A 6040-nucleotide genomic window follows, 5' to 3' on the forward strand; every position below is an offset into this window, starting at 1 on the left:
AACATTATCATTTCAACATGAAATCAACGTTTTAAAATTATTGATGGGATTTCACATTCTTTTGCTGTAGTTAGTCTTTGAAACCCAGTGTATGCTAAGTCTGAAATCCTCACAGCACATTTTGATTTTCACTAGTCACATCTCAAGGGTTCAGTAGCCACATGTGGCTCATGCCTGCCATCCCAGATGGCACATCTATAGAGTCTACAGGGTAAGTGCTGTCCCTGGTCCCGAGCGGAAGTAAAACTTCAGAAGAGTTGCCTGATCGTGGGATCTGGCTTCAGGACACAGCCAGGGTTCTAGGGCAGGAGTGACTGCTAGATGTTAGAACTTAGAGTTCAGTTATCGTGTGAGATTCAACGTTAGAAAAATGATCGTAGACTTTGCAGAACACCAGTGACTGGCTTTGTCCTTTTTGGAGCAAAGATCAAAGTATGTTTCAATCCAGAATTAAAAGCTGAATTTGGGGATAAGTGTTAGATTATGTTAGATGTCACAGATAATTTAAAAATATTTAGCAGGTTTCCTATGCAACAATTTATCTATAGAAAAATTAATATGGTTTTTATACTCTGAGGTAAGATGTAACTGAATTTCCATTTCTATAGCTGCTGCCCAAAGAAAGCATTTATGTGAGAAGTCAAGGAAGTAAAGGATGGTTCCCATGAGCTCCAGTTCCTAAATAGCTGAAAAAAACACATATTCTGAACATCCCTGTTAGCTCCTGTCTCCACGCAAGGTGTCCTGAGGGATTGCAGGGGCTCCAGGATTACCCCTGGCTTTTGCAGGACGCCTGTCAAGGGCTAAATTAAGCCCAGCCAGGTCTATTTGTGAACAGAGAGGCTCCAGCCAAGTGAGAGAGATTGGTTCTGCTAAGGAATGTCCTGGGGAGGGGAAAGAATCACTGAGATCATTGGTATTTATGTATATGTTTTCTCACTTGCCAGCTCAGTTGGGCCACATCAACAGAGGCCTCTGGGAGACAACCAAGATTTTAACAGAGTGACTATTGGGAATGAATAGCTCATGACACACTGAGGAGGGTTTAGTCGGAGATCAGTGTGAATACCACACTAGAGTGTATCTTGGGAACTCGGTGCTCAGAGTCTAAATAAAACTGGCCAAACACCTAATTTTCCCCCATTTGTCCTTTTTGTTTAAAAAAAAAAGATTTTATTTTATTTTATTTTTATTTTTTAATTAATTTATTTATTTTTAATGAGATAGGATCTTTCTGTGTTGCCCAGGCTGGTCTCAAACTCCTGGGCTCAGGGGATCCTCCTGCTTCAGCCTCCCAAAGTGCTAGGATTACAAGTGTGAGCCACCACACCTGGTCAGATTTCGTTTTTTAGGGCAGTTTTAACTTCACATCAAAGTTAAGCAGAAGGGTCAGAGATTTCCCATTTACTTTCTGCCCCTACATACATACCTGTGTATATACAACCTTCCCCGCTATCAAAATCCAAAGATGTCTCGTTTTTAATATATCTTTTCTTGGGTTCTTAAGCTTAGTGTTGACCAGAAATACCTCTTCTTATGATTCATGCATCTGACTACCTTTGGGAAAACTAACATTTATTGAACACCCACTGTATGTCAGGTATTTTTTTTTTTACACCTTTTCATTTATTACCCTGAAAGGTAGGGATATTAGCATCATTTAAAAAAACTAACAACTGAAGGAAATGAAACTTAGGTTAAAGTCATTTACCTCTAGAATACAGAGATGAACTATGAGAAACTGTAAAAAATAGTTGAATGTCTCCTTTTTATATGGTTCAACCTAACAGAATGTGAGAGGGCTCATGTTTAGAGTCCAGGCCAATTTAGTTCTAAAGCCTATACTTTGCACTGTACTGTACTGCTGTCCTAAAATTACTAGAATAGTACTGGATTCTTTATTTTCCCTTGGCGATGCTGTAGTTATATTTCTGCTCCCCAGAAGACTAGAACGAGAATGCTTAGAGAAAGAGCAAACCAAGGTATGGTATATCTTGAGTTAGGTCTAGGACCCTATGTTTAGAGACTAAAGCTAGGAGTTATATGATGGACCCGCATTGATTCATGTATTTGCTGCTATTTATATCTGCCACCTGTCCGAATTTCCATACAGCTATCTGATTCTGGGTTCTCTTTTGTTTGTTACATGCTACGATAATCATTGGCTTAACTATCCCCATAGGCTGTAAATTCTCTGAAGACTGTCGTTCTGTCTTGCTCTTTCTAGTACCTATTAAAGTGCTTGCACATACAAAGTAGGTGCTCACTAAATATTTGATGAAAAAACAAATGAATAAACAAATGCTACTATCCCAGCATTCCAATGAGCACTGTCTTTTTGTCTCTGTCTATACACACACGCATGCACGCACGCACGCACGCACGCACATGCCCTAGCCTCCTTAGCATTATTCCATGGCCTCAGTGCTTACTCAGACATGGATATGTGTGTTTGTCTAATCAAGGTAAGCCAGGCTGGGAAAGGATTGGTATTGCTTTGAGGCTTTTGCTAAGGACTGATATAGGTTGGGCTTGAAACATGACCTGAACAGAGCAGTTTTGCCATTTGGATATGAAGCCTTGTACTGAATAAACTAAAACTTTTCCACTTGGTTTTTTCCATCTCTTTGGAGAACAGGACTGGACACTAAAGCAGGCTCTGGCAGGAGTGTGTCCTTGTCTTGCAGAATCTTCTGGTTGCTGAGGCTGAGGACACAGCCCCACCGTCCTTTCTCTGGCAATGAAGGACACTTGTCACATGTTGGGGCGGCTTATGTTTCTAATTTGGGACTTAACTGCACTAGTAAAAGATAGCAAATACGGAATCTGTAGAAAGGCAGAGATTGTACCTCTGAATCAAGGCTTTCTTCCACTTCACATTAAAGTCTAAAAACTTAATGCTTTGCATTTGGACACCTTCTGATTGGTGGCTAGATTTCTCACATAAGCATAAAAGATGAGTAATGCAGGTGGTATTATCATTCTTATAGGCAAGAAGGAGAGGCTTTTATTCAAGTTAATTGTGTAAAAACATAAAGCTCTTGGGATGACTAGTCTAAGGCCACACAGGAAGTTAATGTCACCCAGATATCTAGACTCACTAAGGCTTCATTTTTGCTCTAAAACTTATGAATGGAGAGAAACTTTGTTTACAGAAGAATTCACTTGGAAGCTACTAAAATGTATTTCTAGGGATCCTGCAATGACCAGCCCTTTCTTTGTCTTTTGGTCAAGACAGATAGAGTCCCTTGTGAAAATGCTCAGTGCCTCTCCCTGGTTTATAGAGTTATGGACTTGGCTCATTGATATCAGAGAAACGTGGAGAAGAAATTCACTCTGCATACAAAAAGTACTTACTACACTTTTCCTAGAAGAGATAAGATTCTAAAAAAGAAAAGATTTTAAAATAAAGCCCATTCACTAATAGTTACTTTTCACTTTGGCTGAATAAATCAGGAGTTACATGAAGGGCTCCCTACAGGATTTTGAAACTCTCCCTGCCACTAAATTATTTTTTTTAATTCCTTTAGTTTACAGAATTGATTAGAGTGGGATTTGGTCTTATGGATTTTTGTCCCAAATAGACTCTTTTGTGGAAGGCCTGCTCCTCTCTTGCAAAGGTGCAGTACCCATTTCCTTCACTCACAGACCTTAATGCAACTCTGATTACATACACTGAGAGCTCCTTGAGGTCAAGGACGATGATGCCAAGAAAAGCACTTAGGTTTTGACAGTCTTTAATCTCCAATACTTTCTTGTTGACTTTATCAGTGAATGTATCCTGGCATGCTGTCAAGTTTTTTTAAAAAACACTATTTATTATTGTTATTATTTTGAGATGGAGTCTGCCCAGGCTGGAGTGCAGTGGTGTGATCTCGGCTCACTGCAACCTCCGCCTCCCGGGTTCAAGCAATTCTCCTGCCTCAGCCTCCCGAGTAGCTGGGATTTACAGGTGCCCGCCACCACGCCCAGCTAATTTTTTATTTTTAGTAGAGATGAGGTTTCACCATGTTGGCCAGGCTCATCTCGAACTCCTGACCTCAAGTGATCCACCCTCCTCGGCCTCCCAAAGTGTTGGGATTACAGGCGTGAGCCACTGCACCACTATTTTTTGAGTGTCTGTTCCTAGCCCAGCAGCAAACTGTGAGGGATATAAGCTTGCAGATGGGTTGAAATGTATACACATGAATGCACAAATGTGAAGTTAAATGCCAAAACAAAAATGTAAGTCATCTTCTACTTTGGGTGAAATGGAAAAAAAATTAAAAATAAATGTAAGTCATCAATTCAAGAGTGATAACAAAGTGTTTATTCCAGAAACTTATACTGACACTTATTGTGAACCAAGAACTTTTCTAAAACCTAAATGGGGAGGCAGACATTTTAAATAAACAATGAAAGACAGAATCGGGTGAGTGCTATAGCAGAGGTAAACATCGGATGACCTGGTATGAATCTTGGTTTATTACAGACAATCTTGATTTTTGCCTGTTGCCCAGAGATAATTATGATAGCATCTCTTTGTAGTTATCAGAAGAATCTCAGTTATTAAATTATAGTCATATAAGTTATAAATGAAGTACAGTTGAAATGAAGAGAAAATAAATTATTAGTTTTGACTGCGAGGTTGTGGAAAGGTTTATTTCAACAAAGGTTGTGGTGAGGATGTTGAGCTGAGCCTTAATGAAGAACAGGTTTCGACAGAGAAGCCATCATAGGCTGACAGCAATTCAGGAAAAGCCTTGGTGGCATCCAAGGACACTTGTGTGATTGATTTCTCTATTAGTAAAAGCCCTTGTGTTTAGTGGAGAGTAGTACCACCAGTGGCTAGCGACGTCTTGGAAATGATCTCACCATGAACTGTCATCACTCAGAACTCCAGTTATCAGAAAAAATGGCTGCTGGGTAATGACTGATGCCATCATGATCCTGTGTCAGATCAGACGGCGCAGTTCCAGCTGAGTAAGGTGAGCAGGTGAAAGGGAGAGGAAGAGAGTGAGTAAGGCAATATGAAAGTTGAAGAGACTAAAGGATAAGAGGTGAAGTGAGAGAGCTGTCCTTTTATTGATTCAATCTGCCCAGTTAAAGAGTTGCAGTTCCTCTTTAAACAAATCTTGTTTTTAATTTATTTCTGCATCTCTTCTTTCCTCCCTGTAACCTATACCCTGTTGTATTCTGAGTCTCCCAAGTTTGAGAGGTGTCTAGAGGCAGGTTTAACTTTCTTCGTCCCTCAGTATTGGGAAGCAGACTCCGCACCGCCGACTCTATGTGAGTCTAGTGGCTGAAAGAAGCGGCCATCGGGAGCCGAATTTTCTTTGCTCTCTATGATTGAGTTTAGGTAATTCCAGAAATGAAAATGAGAAAATAAAAAAGAATATGGACATTTACCTTTTGGGGATGAAAATGCCCCTTTTGACTTTTCATTATGTAAGTTTGAAAATTTTCAAATATAAACCAAGACCATGAAAATGGTACCTCCTTTACCAGGGAGCCATGTTCCCGTCACTCGGCTGTAATGGTTCCCAACGTTCTGCTGCTCTTTTCAGTGATCTCCCTGCACCGTTCCTTCCCCGTCTCGTCCTCCTCCACTCCTTACAGCAACTCTCTGACATCACACAATTTTATTTGGAAAGACATCAGAATGTAACTCTAACAAAGAAGGCTTTGTTTTTAAACATAACCACAATACTATTATTGTACCCAAAAAGCTTAAAAATAATTCCATCACACCATCTAATACTGGGTCCATACTCAATTTCCCCCCTAAAATGTCCATTTTAAGATCTGGAGATTTTAAGACAGTATTTCTGAGCTCCAGTGCAGTGTGCAAGAGTAGGACGTTTAGCCCTTCTAACGGAGAGCATGAGCGGTGGAAGAGGAGAATGCGGGAATTCTAAAGTGCATTCGATCTTTTATTGCCAATTGGTTAATAATATGCCTATTAGAGAGCATTCTTAGTTTGAAACTGAGAAAGTCATTCATTTATTTTTTATTTTTTTGAGAAGGAGTCTTGCTCTGTTTCCCAGGCTGTAGTACAGTG

The 6040-nt window shown here is 40.0% G+C and overlaps 1 protein-coding gene across 5 annotated transcripts in view; it reads left to right on the forward strand.

The window, feature by feature from the left end:
- PDE4DIP (phosphodiesterase 4D interacting protein) overlaps positions 1-6040 on the forward strand; it is a 232141-nt gene that overhangs the window by 106744 nt on the left and 119357 nt on the right. The window lies entirely within an intron of this gene.

The sequence above is a fragment of the Sapajus apella genome, unplaced genomic scaffold (assembly GCF_009761245.1).
Source record: "Sapajus apella isolate SASKATOON/1434 unplaced genomic scaffold, GSC_monkey_1.0 scaffold69, whole genome shotgun sequence".
NCBI classification, from domain to species: Eukaryota; Metazoa; Chordata; class Mammalia; order Primates; family Cebidae; genus Sapajus; species Sapajus apella.